Source organism: Camelus ferus, chromosome 5 (assembly GCF_009834535.1).
Source record: "Camelus ferus isolate YT-003-E chromosome 5, BCGSAC_Cfer_1.0, whole genome shotgun sequence".
Lineage (NCBI taxonomy): Eukaryota > Metazoa > Chordata > Mammalia > Artiodactyla > Camelidae > Camelus > Camelus ferus.
Window position 1 is genome coordinate 62,308,409 of NC_045700.1, and position 26,449 is coordinate 62,334,857.

The 26,449-nt window shown below is 34.7% G+C and overlaps 1 protein-coding gene and 1 long non-coding RNA gene across 7 annotated transcripts in view; one reads left to right on the top strand and one right to left on the bottom strand.

Moving 5' to 3' along the window:
- Nucleotides 1-26,449, top strand: part of ERBB4 (erb-b2 receptor tyrosine kinase 4) — a 982,069-nt gene that overhangs the window by 165,033 nt on the left and 790,587 nt on the right. The gene's annotated exons all lie outside the window — the stretch shown is intronic.
- LOC116663720 lies at nucleotides 4,854-25,137 on the bottom strand. Its single transcript, XR_004320008.1, has 3 exons — nucleotides 25,127-25,137; nucleotides 11,434-11,438; nucleotides 4,854-5,341 (listed from the first exon to the last, which is right to left on the bottom strand). It is a non-coding gene; the product is annotated as an uncharacterized LOC116663720 (long non-coding RNA).

Consider the following 26,449-nt stretch of genomic DNA (forward strand, 5'->3'; position numbering starts at 1 on the left):
TACTATTCCCTCAGAATTCATTTTGGATACACTCATGATTCCTGATGCCCTATTGTCTTTTTCAAGGCACAAAATTAGTAGTAATTTGAGAGCATCAATTAAAGTTGTGTTTATTTACCAAAAACAAAGCATCAAAGGACAATAATTGAAGTCTTGGAAGACATGGACACTCCTAAAATAATTATCATCAGTTGTGTAGGTCATAATTTTTATATTTAATTGTTTTTTAATAAATTATATGCAAAACACTGAGTACATTTTTTTCCTTTGGTATTTATTTATAATCTGCATATCAAACTTCTAAAAAATGAAATTTGTTATTATTTCCATGAGGAGAGCAAGGGTTTTGGAAAGCTTGCCAGAGCATGTTTCCCAACACTGTGACTTAAAGTGTTAGCACTCTAGCTTATCTGATATGACTCTTTTAGATAAGGCTGTGCCAGACAAGTTCATGTTCTGTCAGCTCCAAAGCCAAGCTAATTCATATATCAGAAACCACTTGGTTTTATTTCCATTTATGAGAAGTACAAATCAAAACAAAAAACTGAGTTGTCACTAAGGTGCCTGGAAAAAGATTTGTTTTAATGAGAAGAAGAATTGAGTTTGGTGTACCTAAAACTAATAATCATTTGGAGTCTATTAATTATTCCTTTCCTTCTGCCCCTGATTCTTTCCATTCTTTCTTAAGTTTCTTGGCCCTGAGAATTATAATTGATAGGATTCTTCCTGTGCTTTAAAGTTTCAGCATATACCCTGTAATAGATACAGAAACTAGTAGTTAAGATACAGTGTAATGGTGCCATACCAGAGATACTTACAAAATGCTATAAAATAATAGACTTTAATAGAATATAATACTTGACAGCTTGTTTTCACTTGGTATATGATGGTGTTTTGTATCGTTTTTTCAGAGGAGTTTATGCAAACATTTAAATACATGTTTTAGTGCTTAGTATGAAGGAAGATAGCAAAATAGAGTTAATTGAATTGAAAGTTTAATTACTTTAGATTAGATTTTATAAAGAAAAAATTCCCAAGATCTGGATGTTATATATTTGGTTTAAAAACATATTTTATTTCACATTCTATGTCACTTCGTGGATTTTTGGGGGAAGGGTCCTTGAGGAAATATAAAAATAGATATCAGATAATTAGGAAATGGAGATGCAGTAGATCTGCTAAATGTTCGGCTGGTACAGGGTGACAACATAAATGTTGATAATGCACCTGACAGAAATAGTGCTCTGGTATTCTTGGCTGTGAGCTTATTTTATCTGCTATGACAAAGAACTGCCTATCTCTACCTCTGAGAGTGTGTTTCTAAAATGGAAGTTAAATTGTCTAGACAACTAGTATTAGAGAAAAGTTCACTTATCAGCTTAAATAAACTCTCCAATACATGAACTTCTGAAAGAACACATATTTTAAAAATGCAAAGGCACTCTTGAATTTTCCAATGTGTAAATAGTGGAAAATATATTTTTCTGCTTCTGTATCTTTTTCAGAGAGTTAAAATAAATTTTCCTTCCTTCTGCTTTCTAGTTATATTGCTTTCAGAACTGAACAATGGTTTTTCTTAAATACAAATTGATTAGATTGACTGAGATAAATTGTCATTGTCCAAATAGTGACTTTAGGATTTACATTGTAAATTTACATATAAAATTTATGTGACTTTTCAAAAATCAGTTTTAAAGATACAACATTTCTTTTACCTAATTTCTTAACTCCTGTTATGTGATTATTTTAGTTTATAGCTTCAAATTTAGCTACTTGTATAGAATAACTGCACAATACAGTTATTTACCCAGAAATTTATATATATTTGTGCCACCCATTAGTTATCAAAAACTTACTATCTAAGAGAAATGATATTTATGATAGATTAGCTAAAGTCTAGGCAGTTCATCTATTCCTCCATGCTTTACCCAAATTAAGCCACACTCTCAGAGAATTATGCACCTGAGCTATATTTTGTCAGCTCTTTACTAAGTCCTCTTTACTTAGTTCATATTGGAAAAAGCCCTATGAAATATACCAATATATTAGTAGAGATTGTTGGAAGATATAGATAATTACATTAAATAGTTTTTTTACATGGACTTTAGAGGAACACCCCTTTTGGGTGCTAGTATCTGGATTTATTTATGTTTTATTCTGAATAATTTTGGCCTAATGCAATGTTTTCTAAACTGTATTCCACAAACCACTAATATGTCAGAAGATCTCTGTAAGAAGGTCTGAAAAAAATATGGTTTGATCTCAAACATGTTGGGGAAAATGGGCTTATCTTCTTGCCTCTTGAACGTTTACTGTGAGCGTTAGCATGCTAAAATGCACTGAACAGGTTCTGCAGTAAAGCAGACTGTTTAGTTGAGAGACCATTTTGCAAATTCTGCTGACCCTTGAACAATAGGGTTTGAGCTGCATAGATCCACTTACATGTGGAATTTTTTCAGTCGTAAATTCCAAGGTACTACATCATCCAAGCTTGGTTGAATCCACAGATACGGAGCCACGGATACAGAGGAACCGCATATACAGAGGGCCAGCTCTAAATTATACAGGGATTTTTGACTGCTTGGAGAGTGGGTGCCCTTCACTCCCACTCCGCAATGTGTTGTTCAAGGGTCAACTGTGCATTTTTCTATAGCACCTTTCTCCTAAAATGCCTATTAACATCTTGGGAACTCCCTTTTTCAGGTAATACAGCATGGGGAATGCTGGTCCAAAGAATCCTGTGAATTACATAATTGATGGATTTGGCACCCATTGCAGTAGCTGGTAGAAAAACATTGGTGAAAATAAATATGCTGCTATCATGTAATCTCGCTATCCTATTGTTAGATATAAATCAGAGAAACTCTCACATAGGTCATTTCAGGAGGTATGTTTGAAAATGTTCATTGATGTTCTGATCGTGGTGGTGAGGAGGTAGGAGCAGCCAAGGTGACATCACAGTAGCGTATACCACTGGAATGTGGTATATGCAGGGCAATGTAGTGTATCATGCAACAACCAGATATATGTAAGGTGGAGTTACAAGAAGCAACATAAATAGATCTCAAAAACCTGATCAGAAAGAGAGTGTACCATGAACTCTACAGGAGTTCATACAGAGTATATGCCACCCTAGCAAGTATTAGGACTTCTTCATGTGCAAGATTATGCTAGCCTCCTTTCTTCTGGCTCTTTGTATCTACCTGTTTTGTTTTCCAATTGCATAAAAATTTACACCTACTTTAATGGCTTTCTTTTCTCCTTACTCTAATTCAGGATGTTTGTCAGCCTCCTTGGTAAACTCCTGTACAAGTAAACAAACTAAACTTTATTCTAAATCAATAATTACTTATCCTGTTGAATTCTTTCCTTGTTCTTCCATCCTTTTACCTGTGGGTAAGTGAAAAAGAGGAAGTAGGATATTTGCAAATGTATGTGATAATTTTGAGCTTTAACAACAATGTTCCCCTTGCCAGATAATCTAGTTTTATTAGTATCTTTATGTATTTCATCTGTTTGTTGAGTGTGGACGAGAAGATAAGCAGGAAAAAAAAATGGGTCAGAAAATTTATTGTGTCTAGAACCTCTTCTTGTGAGGAGGACATTGTTTATTATTTTGTAACAATAAAAATCAGGAATGTAACATTAGAAATTAGGGATGAGGATAGTATATAAAATCTGCCATGGTTATGAATAGCTTTAAAAATGACATTCAGTCATTTTAGGCTACAGGTCAGCCTAAATTATCGCTGTAGTTATAGTTTTGAATTATACTTATGGGAACTTGGTTCCAGTCTCAAGAGAAAAGTCTACTAGTTATCTACCATGCAGATAGGACAGGTAAAAACTGTTAAACACAAGGAGTGGCTACAGAAAAAAAAAAAAAAAAAGAAGAAAAAAAAAAAGAACTAGAGGCAATTGCAAGGAGTCCTAAGCTTGAAAAGTCTTGCCGATTGTATAATGCAAAGATTATTTCCTTCTCTCCCACTGCATCAAGGAATAGACAACACACTTTATTTGAACTCAAAGAAATCCTTCTTTCATCTTATATAATCAGTTAAGGTTGATGGCATTTTTTAATGTACTATCCCACGATCAATTAGGGGCTGCATACTAGAGTGGCTAAGAGCTCTGGCTCTGGAATTAGAAAAATCTGGGAAAGAATCTGATTTTGACGGATATTAATTGTGGGATTTAGTCCATGTATTTAATCTCTGAGACTGCTTCTCGTCTTTAGGATGAGATGATGGTAGTAGGAGTCTCAAGGTTTGTTGCAAGATGAAATCGAATAATGCTTATAAGAGTACTCAGCGAACTGCCTAACATATAGTGAGTAACCAGAGTTAGCTAGGTGATTATTAATGCTATTCTTCATTGAGTTTTATATTGTTTAACTAACTTTACCTTGTGTTTCTCAACTGAGAGCAGTTATGCTCCCAGAGGATACTTGACCCTATTTGGAGACATTTTTGGTTGTCACAACTTCAGGGGCATGTGGAGGGGAGTTGGAGAAGGGGTTGGGGAGGTGCTACTGGCATCTAGTGGATAGAAGCCAGGGATGCTGCTAAATATTCTATAGTGCACAGGACAGCCCTCCTGACAAAGAATTATCCAGCCCCAGCTGCCAAGGGTAGAGAGGTTGAGAAACTTGCTTTTAAGTATTTACTTTTGAACACTGAGCTCAGAGATATTAATTCCTTTGTGTTTCTTTCATATCTAATTGTATGTAATGCTTTCTTCTGTGATACAGTCAAATCGTACCCACAATTTCCTTCTTTCTTAAGTTTTTCCCACTAATGGCAAGTTCTGGGAAAGGGTTTTAAGACTTTCCTTATTTTTTTATTCTTGGAAAAACAGAATATGAAGGCTTTGGGTTTAAAATAAAGCAGTTATGTAAACATTTAAAAAATGGATTAGAATTATTTTATTCTTTATATATTGTTTATTATAAGAAATGAGTTCTCAAGAATGTACATGATGTGAACAGTAATATAAATATTTGGTAAATGTAAACATAGGCAGAAATATAAAATATGGTTTAATTATGAAAAATTAATACATAAAATTAAATTTAAATAACCTAATCTGACTAAGTTAAATGTATGCAGCTCTTTGCAGAATCAAGAATGGTACTTTTTCAGTATTTATGTGACAGGAAATAGATCTAATTTATTAAAACTTTGAAAATAAGTATAATACTAATGTTATGGGTTGTTTTGCAGTGAATTTTGTTGAACTGATGTGCTTAGAATGAGACAACAGGGATTTCTTTCTCTAGGTCCTTTACTTATAAAACTCAGAAATCTATGCTTTCTGGCCTTCTTCCATATTCCATAAAAACCTCATTATAAATTTCTGTTCTATTCAATGCATTTAGAATCTTATGTGGTAGCACATAGTGATTTACAGCATTCTTCTACTATAACAGGGAGATCATGTGTTATTCCTATCACTTTAGGATCAAAATGAACAAAGATAACAATTTAATTTCATCTGAACACTCTGGACTGTGACAGAATGGCAAGGATAGATAAAGCAATAGATAGTTTTTACTTCCATCTCTCAGCAGTGGCTTTATTTCCACATTATATATTCTTACTGGATGTGTGTGGTAGAAATCATTTGCGACTTAGAGTCACATGGAGAAAGTACTAAAAGTCCCAAGAGTATTATTAGTGGTTCACTGTCAGCCTGGGTTTGAGTGGTAGGTCTGGAGAATTTTGAATGATATTCCAAAGGCACATGAAATTATTAAACTTGTTCATGGGTGACCTGGCTGATGAAATGAAAAATGTAATCTATAAAATTGTTAAAAGCATAATTTCAGGTTGGTACTGTAGGATTTATTGTTGATAATTTGCATTGAGAGTTACTTAACAAGTAGAAAAAAAAAACACAGAAATTCATGGGTTAAAGATTAATGGAATAATTCCACTAGTTATAAATAAAAGGGAGCCCATAAATAGAAGATGAGAAAGTTTGGGTCTTCTTTATTCATAGATTAGAAGCTGAGTATGAATAAGAAGAGTAGTATTTTTAAAATATGTTTATAAAACTTCAGTGTTGTATAATGGGGAGTCATTGTTTAGGAACTACAATATATCTATTCATAACATAAAAGAGATGGGAAGTTTAATGATCTTTTAAAAAATGGAGCATACTGCTTATTACAATAATGTCTGGACCATCAGGCAGGAATAAGTACTGTTCGGGCATTAATTTCCCCTTCATAATTGAAAACCCAGAGATATGGCTTTGTTTTCATGAATGTGAGGCTAAAGATTCAGGACTTCCAGCATCTTTGTGTTGCTTTTTATCAAGTTAATGGGACTCATGATTCTTATTACTAAAATGAGCATGAACATTTAAAACATTTCCCCAGTAACTCTCATAGAATAGATAAGAAGCAATAAAAGCAATAGTTTTTAGACTTTTGTTAGACACAGAATCCTTTCTCAAGGATATACCTGTATATTCAACACATAAAACAGATAAAAAGGGAGCCATTCTGGTTGACTAATGACAGGTGGTCTCCCTAAACTTCAGGCATCTTTTCAATTAAAAAACCTCTTCATTTAAAATACTCAAAATTTATGCATTTTCTGATCCTCAGAAAAAACATGATGATGTTCTAGAAAGCAGACTGCCAGCTGTTAGGATGTTCCACAAATTGGTAACATGAAATGTTCATTTACAATATGCTGTATGTAAAGTTGAGGTCAGTATACAGAGTTTAAAGACTATACATTTATACCACAAAGATAATTTAAAAAAATGATCATAGCAGGTAAAGCTTATTAATTTCTTAAGGCAATACCTATGTGGCAACCATCAAAGTTTCCCTATCAGGGCTTTAACCTTGGCCACTCCTGAATTCTAAAATGCTGAAGCTACACTTCCCATGACAGCTTCCAGCAAATGACTGAGCATGGTATGGGTACTAATCCAGACATTTGCGAGGGACATAGGACTCCTATTTCATGCAACTTTGGGTTGAAGACTTACCATTGGCCTTGTGAAACTTCCTTAGAACTGCACAGCAGTCTAATATTCTTCTACCCAACTGTCCTTCCTTCCCTCTCTCTGCCAGGTATGGTCTCACACACTGTTTTCCCTCAGGCATTTACCCTAAGAGATCTCTTACATGTCTAGTGAAGTTTTGGCATCTGCTCCTTACTGGACTCGCAGTAACAATCTAGTATGTAGTGGATAGTCAGTATCATCACTATTTCCTAAAGTAACTCGAAGAAACAGGTATTGCTATTATCTCAATTTTATATGAAAGTGTACCCCTGCTGTTTTTTTTTTTGCAGGTCATCTTTTCACATTGACCAGCTTCTGCACCTGTGGAACCACTTGTCATTGTTAGTCCTAACCTTTATATATTGGTTTGATGGAGAAAGACCTTTATTTTTCCCTCCTGGTTTTAGTCCATCAGTTGCAGAGGATTTTACATCTCTCTGTAATTTTCCAAAGTCCATATATCTAAGTTTGAATTACAATTTTATTCAGGTGTCTCTAGTTCTCCCTGCTCTAATTTTAAGCAAATACATACCAACGCTGAGTCATAAATAGATTTGTTCTACTTTAATGTGCTTTCTAATACATGCCTGCAGTTGCTGCTGGTTACCCGAAGAGTGGACTCCATTTGTGTGACTGTTTCTGCTCTTTCTCTGTGCACAGGCTCTGAGCTTTTTTAGTGCTATTGGTGCTATGTAGGACAGGAATGCATTATAGGGACCACCCCCAAGTTCACAGGAGGGAAAGGGTTTCAGCTTAAACTCTGTAGATTCTGGCAGAGCAGAAGTCATGTACCCTGTCAGATATTAACTTGCCCATTCCTGATTCCAGAATCTCTTCGTCTCCCATTCTCAGTCCCTCTGGGCAATAGAATACTCTGGTTTCACTGATTAACTTTCTCAGAAGCCTTCAATCAAGTTCCTTTAGTTTTCTATGCTTTCAGTGTATTATCTCTAAAAAGTAGTCTTGGCTATTTAATAGTAATTCTATAATTGCAGTTCATAGAAGATTCATAGCACTTTGTAGATTGTCCATTTCCTACTGGTTTCTTTGCTAGGCAGTTCTCTGCTGGTTTTTCTGAAGCTCATGGTAAACTCATAGACCAAACTTATGGGAATGAGGATAGCCTCTGACCGGTTTTATTTCTCTATTTACTCATGCTCTCCTGCAGTGTAATTTCAGGTAACTAGATAAAGACAAGATTATTTTTACTATTTTTATGGGACATTTGTTGGGTCTTCCTGTTAGAAGAAATACTACATGACACTTGCTAAAGACATTAAAGAATGATTTACTCCAGAGAGAGGGGCTGCAGTGGGCACTTGGCATTTGGGGATAGAGATCAGACTCAACTCTGACTACAGTAAGGACAAGTGGAGATTTATAACCCTGGAGCAGGGTGAGCCTTAAGAGGAAGCATCAAGGTTGGAGGAATCCTTGCTAGATCTGCTGAGTAAGATGAAGGCAGACCAGGGTGTTAAGATGCTGAAAGTGAGAGAAGAAAAATTTGATCAGATGTCCAGGGTATCAGGCATCAAGGGTGAAGGAATCTTTGCTAAACTGACTCAGCAGGATTCTTGATGAAATTGGACTAAACTGGCTGAGGACAGGTTGGGCCCTAGCGAAGAGGGCTTGGAGGAGCCTAACTCAAGTTTGGTCAAGAAGAGTTTGTTATTTAGCCAAGTAGGCAGTCTCTACCTGCGTCATGTGAGCTGCCTCTTACTCTTGAACAACCAGTATCTATTATAATCAATGAAGAAAGCGCACATGGAAGAATGACAAAGGGAGTGAAATTTGGTTATGAAACTATAGGTAATCTAATCTTTTTAAATTGTAAATAAAAGTAAAGGGCAGCTAAAAAATTGAAAATTTGGAAGTACCTTATATGTTATATGTATGCAAATAATACAACTTAATAAAAATTTAAGACATTTCTAGAATAGTTTCAAAATTGTTAGTTACTAACAATTTCAGATTGCTAAAAGAACCCTGTTTAAGGTCAATTTCAATTCTAAGACAGTACTTAGGACAGTATCCTAGGATAGCAAAGACATGCCTTGTACAGTAATTTTCTATTTTTATATGATATTCAGTATTTTGTATGCTCATTTCAAAGTTCCTTAGCAAATATTAGTTTTTATTGCAAAGACCCCAAATATTTGTTTCATATTTCTCATCAGCTGTATTTTTTTTTTGGGAAAAGCCGTTTTTAAAGATTCAAAATAAAACTAAACGTTTCATTAAGTAACACATTTGTTAGTATAATAGTTAAGCAGTGATTTATCTCCTAAATGAAGCAAAGAGCTCTCTCTATATATTTGTAAGGTCTTGATAAACCTTCTAAGTTAAATCTGTGATGTAAGTTAAATCTACAAATATTAACTGAGGTAGAATATATAAAATAAATGTTCACCTAGAAAAATTCTAGAAGCATTTAATAGACAAAAAATATATACTAAAATCATTGGATTTAACTCTAGAAGAAAGAAATGACTGAAAGTATCTCGAGGCCAGAGAATATTAGAATATGAATTCGAATCAAAATCCTAAAAGTGCTGATGTGTCTCGAAGACCTAAAAGCACCATATTTCTCTCATTTCTAATAGGACCTCATTTATCATATTCTGTGTGTTTGAACACAATTTAAACACACTTAAAAAATCATATCATAGCTATGTTATGGGAATTACAACTAGTTTGGTACTAACACCTTTCTTTTTCTTCCCTGGGAGTTATAGAATGAGAATTTTGGACTAGACTGATAGTATAATATATCCTCTCTCAAAATGTAAAACAAGCAGACTTCTATATGATTTCTTTTTTTAAACAAAAAAATTTTTATAAAATAAGCACAAAACCTCTGAGATTTTTACACGTTTGCTGTTTCCTCAAATGAAAATAAATTAGGTAATCTTTCCCACAGTTTAACTGCATTTAAAAAAAAAAAACTGAATTCCTCCAGTGAAAGCAATAGAAGGAAAATCTTCTGACCTTGGCCAGGTACACAGTTATTTTGCTAATGAAGTGGAGCAGTGTGTGACTTTTTTAATGAGACAAAATTTGCATCAAGTTGTAATCTGATTGCTGGTGTACACCATTTGAACCTGACCCTAGGGTTAAACCAATTCTAGTTAATTTATAAAAACAACACATACCTGTAAGGTTAGCCTGGAGTATATGATTTACTAATACTATACTACATTTTAAAACTTTCTACTTAGTTTATTGCTTTCTTTTAATCTAATGCACTAGACAAACATTTCTGGAAGGTGATATTTCCATCTTAATTGCCTTTAAAAATTCCAGTTGGATATAATGGGCAGGAGGATGAAGTAGTCTTTAGAATGTATGAATCTGTTTTCCTTCATGTTTTGCATAATTAATTTCATATTACGTTATATGAGTTGTCCTCAGTTTCTACATATGAACATGGAACATCCATTTAAATGTACTTTAATCCTTTTAAAATTGAAAAGAATTGTATTTCTGAATGCCCTTCCATTATTGATGAGATAAATCAATACCTAGAAAGAGGGACATGAGTCAGTGTTGGTGCAATGCCTACATAAAAGCCCAGTTGCTTGATTTTATACCTGTCTATGAGTTGTATGGGTATGCGTAGAGAAGTGTCATGTATCCTGGTGCTTCTTTCTTTTCTCTGAATTACATGTTATTTCACACTTGGAAACATTAAGAGAAAAATCATGAAATATAAAAATACTCATTTGATAAAATATTGTTATATTATTTAACTATTATTTTTCCTCATAATGAGAGTTTAAAGATGTCGATTGTTCAAATGCGGATGATAAATTAAAACAGCCACTTTGATTTGAGGTGTCTTTTATGTAAATGTAGTTCTTCATCTTCCACTGAACTTGCAGCCAGTGGGAGGATTTGGGAATAGACTTGCTGCCACAGTGGGCTGGGTTTCAGGAGACAGACTCAGTTCCGCACACTGTAAACTGTATCAGGTCTGCTGGATAACAGAGTATCTGAAGGATGTGATAATGACAGCAGTAAAGGAAAGCGGTGACTTCAGGAGGTCTGACATGAAGTGCTGTAGGAGTTTTCCACCAAAGAATAGTACAGGGATGGAGATGCTAGAGTAGACAGCAATCTGCTGCCAGTCTGAAGTGTGGTTAAAGAGTTCCCTGATTTGGGATTCAGGATCAGTATGACATAAAGTCAGTTCTGGACAGTTCCAGTTTATGTCAGCTGTCCTGATATAATTATTAGTAGTGCTCCTGATTACTCTCAAAAGTGCCTGGTTTGAAAGATAGACTGCAGTCCCTGGAGAAGACCTATGAGTGAAGTTCCTTTGTCCAAGAAGGAATGGTGAAATCAGGCAGCTTGTGAGAACAGTGACTCAAACAAAGGGAGTAATTGTGAATTCGGAGTATATTTGAAAACAGAGCCTTTGGAACAGGGCAAAAGTTCCAGTACTGAACAATATCAGGCCCTTGAGCAGCAAGAGGGCACTGAAGTTGGAACTTTGGTCAGGATTGCTCCTAGGGCAGCATTTCTCAGACTTGTTGGTGCACTTGCAAGAGGTATTTGCTGAAATGTGGATTTCTCAGGCCTCAAGCCAGACCTACAAATGAGACTCTCTTAGCATAGGCATGGAATTAGCATTTTAAATAATCTTCCTGGTGATTTTATTTACACTAAAGCATGAGAGAAGGGCCAGCAGTTTGGAAAAAAAACAGATGCCAACTAAAATCTTGTGAAGGTGGATTGATTGAATATAAATTACAAATAAATATGTAAACTTAAAGAATCTGAAAGCTGTCCTCATTATTCCTGAGTAATTTTAATAAACTTTGCATTATATTTTATAAAACGGGCCATTATGTCCTGAGTAAAACAGAAAGGGTATGATAGATCAAGAACAGGGTGTATTAGTTTGCCATATACTATTGTACGAAGTCTCTAACAAATGATATAAAAGGAAGGATGCTTTGTGGGGAGATGGCAACCCAAATGGAAAAAAAGAATAACCCAAGCTATTTGTAGTTCTTCTGAGAGCATTGGAGCAGCTTTGACTCTTTAAATAGAAATCTTTATACAGATATGTCGAGGGAAAGGGGAATGAGTATACTCACAATGTGTAAGTTATAAGCTGGATGTTAGGCAGTACCTTCCATAGAAACTGAGTAATTTATTTCCAAATCAACAGTGACCTGATGCAGTCTTGCTACTCAAAAGGTGATTCACAATCAGCAGTACTGACTTATGAGAAATGCAGACTCTCAGGCCCCATCTCAGGCCTACTTAGTCGGAATCTATCTTTTAATAAGATCAAGTCATTCATAGGTGCCTTAAAGTTGGGGAAAAGCACTGCTCAACCAGCAAAAGTGTCTGACCTGATGGAAATTTTGCTTGAATTTGGGAAGCCTAATCTCAGTGGAATGTGGAGAGTTAGAATGAGTTTACTAAAATGTTATTATTTAAAAAACAGCACTTTATTCCAGTTTTGCTATGGTTCAGAATACTGACAAGAACATCTTTTACAAAAGCCAAAACGTCTCACTGACAGTTCAGGTAGTTCAGAGCAGTTTGGTGCCCTCACGGTAGACTGAAATTTTGTCTGTGATTGTGGGCTATCAAAGTAAAAAAGAAATATATATCTATGTCATAAGTGACTTTTTAAGATAGTAAGCAAAATTGCATCATTGACATCAAATGTCTACAAGCCAATATTGGTTGAGAGTGCATTTTGTGTCTATGAGCTTTCAAGAGATCATTGGCAGTTTTGTTCCTGAAAGAAAAATATATAACTCACAAAAGAAAAGGTGAAATAAAAAAATCAAGGCAATAGATTCCCTTAGATTTGAAGGGAAATGGTATATGTATAAGATTGTCTTCAATCTGTAATAGCCACATCGTATCTTAATGAAAAGAAGGCAGAAAGATTATATCAATATTATAAATTGGAAATCTATCAACTCTTCAATTAAATGGAAACTGTTGGAAAAGAGGTCACAGATATGCCAAAATCACAGTGAAAACCAACTAAGCAAAACATCAAAAAAAAAAAAAAACACAGAGATTTAACGTGATTTTCAAAATCATGTTAATTATTCAGCAGTTTCGTTGAGCATTTCCCTGTGGAGTATCCTGTGGAACATTAATGCCTCCCGATACTTTCCCCAACTTCCCTAAATGCTTACTTAGATTACTTAGGGATTCTGTGGGGCTTTATGTTTGGGAAACACTGCATACTTTGTTCACTTTTCATGGAGCAAATGCTTATGGAGTGTGGCATAACATGTTAAGATGACTATTATAGGTTAGAAAAGTACATGTCACTGATGTACCTATGACTCCATTTGTTCTTAACTCACATACTAATTGCATGAGTAAAATTGAGAATTTGTTCCAAAATGTATTGCAGTTGACCCTTGAACAATGCAGGTGGGTAGGGGCACCACAGTAAAAAATCTGAGTATAATTTAAGAGTTTGTCCTCTGTATTCGTGATTCCTCTGTATCTGGGGTTCCACATTCACAGATTCAACCAACTGCAGATGGTGTAGTATTGTAGTCTAAGTAGACCCATGCAGTTCAAACCCATATTGTTCAAGGGTCAACTGTATTTATAAAAAAGTATCAATGTTATCGTGTGAAAGATAATCTTAATCTTATATAGCATGGATTTTAAATTACTCCAGACCTTATTTTGAAGCCCTTCAAGTAGTTCCTCTTTATCCAATTTTAGACCTTTTACAATTTAGACATAACCTCCTACTCTATTGATAATAATTGATAGTTTAAAAAAGTTACAGAGGCATAACCATCACTACAGACAATATTTAGATTCTTTGTCTTACTGAATAGCTCTTATTCAGGACTCAGACATGTAATGCTAAAACTTGTAAGCAATAATTTAAATTAAAAAAGAAAGATTTTCTTTAAGGTATTTTTGCATAAGAACTTATCCAAATATAAACCTTGATAAAGTAATCTATTCAGGAACTGTTTACTTGTTTGATTATGAAATATGAGCACTGAATGAATGATGGTCCCCAGATGTATTTATAATACATCTTTGGAATTTATGTTTTCTCAACCAATAGATAACGTTGTCATGAATTAAAATGAGCATTTAAATTGCTGTATCTGAATCATGTCTAAATAATCTAAATTTATTGGTATCAGACTTATAATAAATTAAATATGAATCTAGAGAAGTAGCTTGTTCTATTTATCCATTCATTCAAGTAACATTTATTGAATGTCTACCATATGCCATGCACTGAGATTGAGACTTACATAAACAAGACATAGTTTGAGCCAGTCATGGAAACAAATAATTATAATGCACAATGACAAGTGTTAAAACAAATGTTATGTTAACTACTATTAGCCATTGCTAAATGACCAACACGTACATTTTAACTAATAGTACCTTGGTACTATAGGAACAGAAATGATGAGATTTATTTATTTATTTGCTCAGTTATTGATTTATTCACTTATTCAACAAAGAATTATTGAGCACCTACTTTGTGCCAGGCTCTGCCCTTGCTCTGAGAATATGTCAGTGAATAAAATTTCAGATATTATTGAATTATTATTATTCATAAGGGGTATGAAGAGAAATTTCCTGTAAGTAACCTGGGTGTTGAAGGGTAAGTAGTAATTCAGTAAGTCGAGCAAAATATGAGGGAAAGAGAGGGAGAGAGAGAATTAAGAGTGGTAAATAGTAAATGAATTGGAATCTAGCTAGGTTTACCATCAATTTATTGAGAGAATCTGAAAAAGTTAAATCATGAGTCTTGCTATGTGTGCAGTTCTGCAGGTAGCCATATCTTTGAAGTTTTTAAAAGTTATAGATGGGAGAGGGTATAATTTTAAGTGAGTATTATATTATTTAAGGAGAACAAACTGTTGATTGCCAGAGGGTTTGGGAGTAGGACATGGGCAAAATAGGGGGAAGGGATTAAGAGGTACAGATTTCTAGTTATAAAACAAGTGAGTCATGGGGATGTAATGTACAGCACAGGGAAAATAGTTACTGATATTGTACTAACTTTGTATGGTGATAGAAAGTAACTCAACTTGGAGTAATCATCTTGTGATGTATAAATATTGGATTACTATGTTGTACACCTGACAATAATATAATATTTAAGTCCATTATATTTCAATAAATAAATAAGTAAATATCTAAAAAAAAATAAAAAGCTAACAAGGAAGCATTCCCCCCAACTAAGTATCCAATCCAGTGTGCTTGCAATCTTAATAGGCGTGGCAGTGCCAGGGTCTAAATAGGAATGGTCCCTTTGAAACAGTAACTGTAGTGGGTTTATGTAATGGGTGCCTTAGCTGAATTAGCCAAGGGTAGTTTTTTTAGGGATAAAGATTGTGCACCTAGGATCAGTGGTTCCAAAACTCTGATCCACAAATAAACTGCATTGAAATGACAGAAGTAGTTAAAAACAACAACAATGAAAACACCTACTGATTCCCAAGCCCCTGAAGCTGGGATTCTGGTTCAGCAGGGGTGTGGGTGGGCCTGGAAAGCAATATATATTTTTAACACGACCCGGATTATGCTGTTACATGGACAAATTGTGGAACTATTACTGAAGGATTGGGATTCAGGAACTTCAGATTGAATAAGAAATGAATAGGACCATTTGCTGGTACTCCAAAATCTTGCAGTCAGAACACATCTTAACACAGTTTTCCCAGGGGATAGCCTGGTGCATGGTAGACACTTAGTAATTATTTGTTGAATGAATGAGTGAATTTTGATTATACTTTACAGCGATGTACCAAGTTTAATTAAGTGTAAGTGTACACATGTGCAGTCTGCATTTTAACCACCTAACAGGAATCATCTCTAGGGATTATTAACATTTCTTCATCTAAGGAAACTGGAGTCATGATCGCATGCTGATTAGTACCCCATTCTATATCCATTTCTTTCTAGACTTATGTCCTCCTCCTCTTTAGTTGCAGAATCCCTGGGAAGGAAAGAAAATCACCACCTGCCTTTCAGTGGTTTACGTAGCTCCAGTGATTTTTGGCAGAGGAAACTCAAATTTTCTTTTGGACCTTACCACAAAGAAACCCAAATAGACCCCTTTTTATCCACCATTTTTTAAAACTCTGAATTACTCCCCTAAGTGTCAAGATCAAAAAGATCACCAATCTTTGGAACTGAGGAGACTGTTTAAGTTCCAACCCAGAAAAAAATTTGAATTTTTTTCATCCTTTTCTGTGTGGATCACAGGAATAAAGCCAGAAATGTTAGAAAGGGTCTAAGAATAATAAAATAATAATGAAGGCATTAAAGATATTAACTAATATAGAGAAAAAATCGGGCAGATAAGATCAATTTAGATTGATCTGTATTTGGTTTGAAAGAGTAGAGGCAGAGTAGTGGCATGATTTTTGCCTTTAGGCTTATAGAGGCGTATTTTCAGAACAATTTAGATAGTCTCTTCTAAAGAGACAAATTATGCTCACGCTTATGAGTTAATTTGTCTCAAAAACTCCACAGTTAGTTTAATCCTAATTTATATACAGGTAACCTGAGGCAATGGATGCATGATTGGGTGGGTCTTCTGGAGCTGTTCTTTAACAAAATAGAGAATCACTCATGGGGCTTAAATATTGCATTAATGTCATTAAGTTTAATGGTCTGTTATTAGTTAAATGCTTATTTAGCACTAACTGTACAGGTAAGTCACTATGCAGAAATGGCAAAAAATATGTGAAACATTAATTCCTGTCCTCAACAAGTTTATATATCACAAAAGGAGACTTGTATTTAAAAATCTATCTATTTTTATATATAGTGGCTAACATTTGTAAATCTCAGACTTCCGAATTTATCCCTTCCTACTGCCTTTCCCCTGGTAATTATGAAATTGTTTACTAGCACAGGGAGCTACATTCAATATCTTGTAGTAACATTTAATGAAAAAGAACATGAAAATGAATATATGTATGTATATACATGACTTGGGCATTGTGCTGTAAATCAGAAATTGGCACATTGTAACTGACTGTACTTCAATTTAAAAAAAGATTGATATAAACCCCAAATTCCGTTTCAAGTCACACTTTCCTCTGAACTCTCACGTATGTATGTAATTAAAAACCTGCCTTTTCTCTTGGTAAAAATAATTATATTTCTTTGAGAGGGTTAAGTTCTCATCAGTTGTACTCACTAATTTGATTCAGTTTAATAAAATTATCTCTAACCATACTGTATAATGGAAAGAGACTCTAGATTGGGATCTGTTATTTACTTTAAAAGATTACATTTTTTTCTATCTCTCTGGGCACCACTTTTGTAATCTAAAAAATAAAGGAGTAGGAATAGGTTTTCTCTAAGTTGCTTACTTACTTTAAAATTTTCTACTACAATATGTTCATGTTTGTGTGTGTACAATCTTGGTTTGCAAGATTCAGTTAACTGGAGGATGCCAGCGTTGAGAAATTCTAGGTTCAGCCCACATACTAACTAGTTGTGTGACTGTGGTTGATGCAATGAAATTGTTGAACCAGGTGATATATAAGGTCATTTCCTGCTTTAACTAAATATTCTCATAGGTTAAAGAGATGGAAAGGCTAGATCATTGACACAAAACATACAAGCAGACATCTATAGGAACCTACAAAACGAGGAGTACAAGGATTCTTGTTCTTCCTCGACTAGGTGGAGAAGAATACGTACACACACATATGCACACACATATTCCTGTGTGCATGTCTACTATTGGTTATAGCTAGAGATAGCTCTTACCCAAAGACACTTAAGTGATTCGGTATAAATATGTGTATCACTTCCCTCACATATATTTTCTAATCATTGGGGTTTTCATCAAATCAGGAGGGAAAAAGGAAGAGAGAGTGGGGCAAGACGGAAGCCTTAGGCTTAACCTCTTTTATATTCTGCTTTCTCCAAACAGTACCCGACGCATCATTTCCTTGAGGAATATGAGGCATTTGATCCTCAGTTTTGACACCATCGCAGCTAAGTGTCAGGGAGCAAACCCCAACCCAGTCTTCAGGAGAAAGCCCTAAACCGCTTGCTCCTTGGAGTACCACTTACAAGGATGGGAAACCTACCGGTACAATGGGTGCTATTTCAGTATTACGGAGAAAAAAAAAACATATACATTGGCTTAAGGTTATTCTGCATTCAAATCTTGTGTCTACTCTTTTCTAGCTGTTGACCCCATTCAAGCTGCTAAACCTTCCCAAGCCTGTTTCCTCATGTGAAACAAAAGGAACTAGAAGCTATTTGAAGATTGCTTTGAGCTGGTGGATAACCTTAATACTTCATTAGATAGGCTTTCAGTAGATAGTAGTTGTTTTTGTTACAGACTTAAAATTACATATTCACATGCAAAATCAAATGCATGGATTCGTGTATTGATTAAATGTTATGGGCATATTTATGAATATACATGCATACCCATGGTCCTACCCATTAGGATAATCACATTTATTGTATAAAAATTTGCCCAGTAGGTACTCTTCTAGTTCCTGGGAATATTTGCTCTTCAAGGAGGAGCCTTTAGAGACTACCTAATACAGTGGATCAATGTTAGTTTTAGAGATAGGACTCCATGGTGGTCCTTTCTTTTCCTAAATGTAGGTTGTGTAGGGGTAAGGAGCAAAGGAGCTGGTGATTAGGGGAGGCTGAGTGGGTCGATCTCCAGAGAACCCAGTCCACTTTTCAATCAGAATAACTCCAATCTAGTATGTTTAGTTTCAACATATTTTGTCTGGAAGTATTTTTCACTGCTTAAGTCATACTGCTATCACTAACGGCAGCGAAAGCAACATAGACCAAGCACAGCCTCTCCTTTGGCACATAAGTAGTGAATCCAACAGGCCCTGCATGACTTGTGGAAGTCACATAATGGTTGTTAGTGGCCAAATCAGAGTTTTCAAACCCACTTTTTCTGTTCCTTTTTTAATTGTTTGGTTTTCCCCCCTTTTTCTTCATATCCTTCATCTAATTCTCTTTTTGGAAATATTTCTAGGTTGAAATTTTGGAGGTTGCTATATAGGAAACCAAAGGGGTTTTAAATTAAACCAGTTTTTAGTATAATGTGTTTCTGTCACATGCTCTAAGATGATTACTAAAATAGGATAAAGGTAATGCATTTGTGACTGTATAAAAATTGGTTATTTGGGGCAAAAGTCATCAAAGTCATGTTCAGTCTAGGAAATGCATGAATAAAAACGGCCATAGTCAGCATTAAATGTTTTATAAGGAGAGGTTCACAGCTATATTTAGCTACCATGTTAAATCTCAAACTAAAAAGAAATTAAACTAATTTCTTATGTAAATAAAATGATTTTAGTAAAAGGAAGCACAAGGGAAATTAAGTGTATAATCATGCCTGAAAGTCAGGATTTTTCCAGGAAGCAAGTTTCTTTCATGGATTCTAGAGGCGTTTGGGAATATCACCATGAGCCTCCCAAATTCCTCCTAGTTTACATGTGTGCTATCCTCAAAGTTTCAGACATCTTAAGTTTTGAAGAATTAATAGACTTTTCTGAAACCTTTATTAATGATGATTGTTATTGTAAACTATTATGACAACAGATTGTATTTTCAAATGGTGACAATAACAATATCTCCAGTCTCACATGGTACTCCACATTGTGACCTCATTATTCACCAACAATAAGTGAAGCCTCATTTCTCTCCTCTTCAGTCGTGGAGGATTATGACTTCCCTAACAGAGTACAAACAAGTGGTAATATATGACTCTGAAGACTGTGCTCTAAAACTGATGCAGCTTCCACTGCACTCACTAAGTGCTCTGATGCACCATGTCAGAGGTTTGACTGTTTTGAGGCCATCCTCTTGTGATAGTGCTAATGTGCCTGGAAAGGTCACCTGTTGGTGCCCCTTGTTGGCACTCATTCTTTAAACCATCTAATCGCAGGTTCCAGACATGTGACTGAAACCATCCTGGACCCACCAGACCAACTCATCCACCAGATGAGTAATGCTGAGTTTCCTCAATGACTAGAGAAAGACAAGCATTGCCCAGTTGAGAGCTGCTCATATTTTTCTTCCACATAATTGTGATATTCATTTTTTGTTTTAAGTTGCTATTTTAAGATGGTAAGTTTAGGGTTCTTTGCTATACAGCAGTGGAAAAACTTTTATGGATTTAGTTGACAATACTAATTCATTAGGCCCAACTCAGGGATTCAGGGATGATTAGAGCAGAAACATAGTATCTATGCCTTTTTGTTTAACATTTTTTAAAAATAACAGCTTTTTTAACATCCCATAAAATCTACTCATATTAAGTGTACAATACAATGATTTTTAGTAAACTTACTGTGTTGTGTGGAATTAACACAGTCCACGTTTAGAACATCCCCCCCCCCCAAAAAAAAAACCTTACAGGGGAATTTTAGGATATTTTCCTTAGATAGATCCTTTGTGCTCAGCTGAGACACTCCCTCTTTCTACTCCTAAAGCCGTTTAACTATTTTCTGCTTTTGTAGAACTGATGATGTGACTTTGATCTGGTTTCGGAATCCTAGGGAGTTCAAGACCAGGAGACTAAACAAAACCTATGAATTTGGGGCTATCTTGAACACTGGGTCTGGGTTATTTTCCCGTTAGACTCTGCCTTGTTCTCCAAGAGTCTCTTTAGTTTCTGAGTCCATGACTAAGTTTTTAAGAGCATGAACCTTGGATTGTCTCCATTCAGATTCCACTGTCAGCACATACTAGTTTGTGCCATTGGGAAAGCTGTTTAACTGTTCTAATTCATAGTTTACTCATCTGTAAAAAGGGAATTGTGCTATCTACCACACTAGGCTATTGTGAAGGTCAAATTAAATACTCAAAGTACTCATACTAGTGCCCTGCATGGTATTAACAATAGTAGTAGTCGTTATTTAATGAGTGCTTACCAATTTATCTGGCACTATGCTTTACATATATTAACCCATTTAATTTTATCTGAAACTCCTTGAATCAGGTGACATTACTGTTTATAAATGAGAAACTGTGTACCCATGAGCAAATTGCTTAATCTCTGCTTTTCTACTCGAAAATACCAAAGCTATTAACACCTCAATGAATAGTTGTATTATTTAGCATGGGACTTATTAGGAACTTACTTGAATTGTAGCTATTAGAATTCCCTCATTCCTCTCTCTGGGAATTTTTAAACCTGTAAATTCTTCTGTCTTCTCAGCCACACACTTCCTAATACACACACACACACACACACACACACACACACACACACACCCTCCCTCACTCCTTTTGGATTGCAAATGCAAGTCTTAAACATAGTAGTTTCTTAATAAACACTGAGTGGATAGATGAAAGAACAAATACATCTGTGTCTTGAGGAATTCTGCAAGCAACTTTGGGAGAGGGTGAAGATCAAACATCAGATGGACATGAAGGGCTCTGGAATAGGTCTAAGGATGTCTTTGGTCATGTAAAACACCATTCTTCAGAGACCCCCAAATATAAAAGTCATTGTAATCTCAGACATCCTGTCTCCTTTGGTGATGCAAGAATATTTTACAGAGTTTTTATGACACCATATGGAAATACTTTTTTTTTTTTTTTTTTAGGCTAAGGAGCCTAATCACTTAATCATTCTAAGACATTCACCAAATATTTGGCCAGGAGAAAAAAAATTATTTAAATTACTATATCCAATGAACATATTTTTGAGGTGTGTTATGAAACTTCTTGTATATGCTTGAAGACAAAGGAATTTAGAACCCTCCTTTTTTTTTTATTTGTAACATAAATATACCAGTGATCTTTTTTTTTTTTTTTTTTTGAGGTATAGTCAGTTTACAATGTTGTGTCAAGTTCTGGTGCACAGCACAATTCTTCAGTCATACATGAATATACATATATTCATTTTCATATTCTTTTTCACTGTGAGCTACTACAAGATGGTGAATATATTTCCCTGTGCTTTACAGTATAAACTTGTTTATTTTATATAAACCAGTCAGTATCTGCAAATGTCAAACTCCCAGTTTATCTCTGCCTCCCACCTTCCTTCGGGCAACCACAAGTCTGTATTCTATGTTTGTGAGTCAATATACCAGTGATCTTAGTACGAATAAATGCAGGATGACAAATATGACTTAACAGTAAGAATTACAGTATTATGTAAACTTTTGTTTTTTTGATCTGTAATATTTAATAGGCATATTTCTTCACCAGTATTTGTCTTAAAATGCATACAAACAACTACTTTGGCTACTAAAAGCATCCTATATGGGGTCCATAGTCCCTGGATTATATGTTGGTAAAACCCGTAAGACGTTAGTCTTTAAACCTGTTTGGGCCTCCATTTCTTCTGTTCTCCTCAAGGATCTGTAGGAGATCCTTGTTTGTCACCTAGTATAAAAAAATACAGACAGAACTCATCATCTGGCATGACTTTGTTGCCAAAATTAGGCTGATAAGATCATAGACAAATAATTTTATTTGTAAAATAATTGGGAAAAATATTTCTTGTAAGTGTTTGTCAATATCTATTTCCCAAAAAAGTGTGTGCTTTTAGTTAGTGGTACTGCTGCATTTCACACCTCTATCTCAGTGCTGCGTTTTAACTCAGTTTTGGTAGTGTGGCTTTTGCTTACAACCTCTCCTAAGCAGCTAGTCATAAAACGTTAATACACAGGAAGGATAAATTATGAAAACACATTTGCTCCTAACTCTTTGATAAACGTAGCAACAAAGGAGCAGCTGGTACTTTATTGCCTACAACTTCCTACATATTTCCCCAAAGTTCTAGCTAAACGAGAATACATTTGTTTTATTCTATTCTAATTAAGTCTAAAAAAAACAGCGTCAGGGATTGATGGGTTTCAGATTTAAAGTATTTCTGTTATAATTGTCAGGCAATCAATTAACCAATTTCTGAAGGATTTAATCTCTTCTTTAGTGTTATGTTTCTCATTTCCTTCAGTTTTATCCTTTTAAGTGGAAAAGTTTTTTTTTTCTTTTTCACTTTTTAGAGAGAGAATTCATGAACTATAGAGAATGAACAAGACAAATAGACCAGTGACAAAATTTTAATATAGTCCTTTTGAGATTGTTTTCCAGATTTAAATCTACAAATCTCTTTTTATGGACTATCTTTAGATTCATTTACTCTCCCCAAAATTACTAGAGTTTAAGGACTCTAAGGGTTTAAACTGGAGAACATACATTAAGAATGATTGACATAAAAATTCTACAAATAATAAATGCTGGAGAGGGTGTAGAGAAAAGGAGACTCTCCTATACTATTGGTGGGGATGTAAATTGGTGCAGCCACTACGGAGAACAGTACGGAGTTGCCTTAAAAAACTAAAAATAGAGTTACCATATGATCCAGCAATCCCACTCTTGGACATATAACCAGAGAAAACTATAATTTGAAAAGATACATGCACCCCAATTTTCATAGCAGCACTATTTATGATAGCGAAGACATGGAAGCAGCCTAAATGTCCACTGACAGATCAATGGACAAAGATATGGAATATTACCCAGCCATAAAAAAGAATAAAATACTGCCATTTGCAGCAACATGGATGGACCTACAGATTATCATACCAAATGAAGTAAGTCAGACAGAGAAAGACAAATATAGTATGATATCACTTATATGTGGAATCTAAAAGATTATGCAAAAGAGCTTATTTACAAAACAGACTCACAGACATAGAAAACAAACATAGACTTACAAAAGGGGAAAGAGGGGCAAGCATAAATTAGGAGTTTGGGATTAGTAGATAGAAGCTAACTGTATATAAAATAGATAAACAAGGTCCTGTTGTACAGCAGAAGGAACTATGTTTAATATCTTGTAATAACCTATAGTGGAAAAGAATCTGAAAAAAATATGTATTTTATATATATATAAAACTGAATTGCTTTGCTATACACCAGAAACTGACAACATTGTAAATCAACTATACATAAATAAAATAAAATAATAAAAATGATTAATATGTCTCCTTCCAAAATAAATAAAGTTTTTAACATGAAATATATATTCATTAATTATTCATAACTTGCTTTCAGTAATTTTGGAAATACATTGGTCTAAGGACTGCAGATGTTATTATTACATTATTCTAAAAGTTGGGGCCTAAAATGGGCTTTTGTGGTGTGAGTACAATTTTGCTTTTTAGATTGGGTAATGGTTACATGAGTGTGCTCACTATGTTTATTCATTCAACTGTACAATTATGACTTGTGTGTATTTTGGGGTAAATGTTATACTAGAACTTCAGAGCAAAAAAGAATTCCTGAGCCATGACTGAATGTTAAAGATTGGACAGCCCCGGAAATTGTCAAAGATCATCTTCCAGAATTTTGTTAAAATTAATGCAATATTCTTTATCCCTCTACATACAAATAAACAATGTTACTTTAGAAAACCTGATATAAACATTATTTTCTATTGTTATTTAATGAAGAATTCTTCACTAATGTTCTCATAGCAAGGAGTAGAGTTAATACTAAATTCTAGTTACAGGATTCAGAAAACTGTAAGTAGGAGCTATGTAACTTTTTTTCATTCATATATTTTAAAATTAGTTTTATTCTGGTGTGCATTAATTCACCAAAAAATATGTAAAATTCCTATTACATGGCAGGCACTGTTCTGTGAATACAATAATACACTGAAGCAAGCAAAGAAATTAAAATAACCCTCAGCCCTTAAGCTGTTCATTAGTATTTGTTATAGAATTGATGTTAATCACTATTATTGAGTTTAATAATAAAGCTCTACATGTACTAGATGTTTTGAGGGTGAGGGTGTGATGCTTGTGATGCTACTCCTGCTTGGTTCAGTCTGAGACATCGTCACCAAGCAAATGGTATTTGAAATGAGACTTCAAGGATGTGTAAAGAAAATGTATTATTTTATATAACAAGAAGTTCAGAACACCGTGGGTTATTTTCCCGCAGGCTTAACAATATTATCTGCCATTCACAGTGCTGGCTTCCTCTTAGGTCTGGTTATCCTTGTGGTCATGAGACAGCTGCCAAAAGCAGCTATGGGAGCATGCTTCCTTTTTCATGTCCACCAGGAGATGGAAAAAGTCACTCTTCACTAATTTACTGAAGAGCGTCAAACTTATTGGCTTAGGTCATTCTGAAGTTCAAATGGCTGATGGGTTCTTGAACATTTCAGGATTTTGTGATGAAGGTAGAAGTAAGGTGTGAGTTATGTGAGGGGGTGGCTCCTGACAGGGCAACCAATGACTTCTACGGCAATGGGGATCTTAAACAGGGCAGTCAATGAGTAGGCCCCAGAATGGCAATGGTTTCCTGAAATTTTATTGACATTAAAAAAATCTGTGCATATATTCACTTTTCTGGAGAAAACAAGAAAATCTTTCAGCATATTTTTGATGTGGTACATGACTAAAAAGTGAAGCTCAGGATGATCATGAGAACTCTTGCAATAATGTTACCTTATAAATACTGCCTTATTTTGTGCTAACGCTGTTCCTGGTAGGCTAGCATTACCGACATCATCATCATGCTATATTATTGCAGTTTGAGAGGTGACTTGATGTCCCAAAGACCACACAGCTGATGACTGCGGGGTTTATTAGGAATTATTACTCACTATTAAATGATTTTTCTTTACTGCTTGCCTAGTAGAGAGCAGAGAAAGAAAAACAACATAATCTCAACCTATTTCCTATACCACCTTTCCTAATCTAGATGGTTTTTAAAAGACACTATAGCAAAATTTGTAAATTAGTCTTTGCTTTAACTCTTAGATAAAAATAAGAATTAGAAAAATAATTTTCATTAAAAGCAACTGGGTTCAGTTAGGATGATGGCTAATTTGGAGAAAAAAATTATGATTAAAAATTATTAAATGAGTGAAAACATGGCACACGGATGGTACATATTCAGTCAAAAGAGGACCTTTTGGTGGTGGAATGATGAAAATGTAATAACGAAAGTATTTAAGTAGTTTCTACCATGGTAATATGTGGAAAGCAATTCTTACATTTGCGTTCATTGAATAAGTATTTGCAGGCTGCAAAAGATTATTCTGTCTCGAGCAGAAAAATTAGAATTGTTTATTTTAAATGTGAGTTAACAATCCAATTTTTTATTCACTCAAGCAATCAGCTCCCTATTTTTTTTTTAAAGGACTGATTTCAAGATTGATATTATTTCTTTTTCAACTAGGCAGAATGACATTTAACAGAGATGTTAGCAAGCGGCTCGTTCTGTTTACCATGTGTATGTAAAGTGATACCCTATTCTGGTGCTACATGTCCAAGTGTTTGTACTGAATGCTTCCATAATGTCAATAATGATCCACTATTCAAAATTAGATGTAGCCCCGATTTCTCAAATGCTTGAGTAATCATTTTCTTTAGTAATTGGGTTCCTCATAGAATTCCACCGCTTGATTACT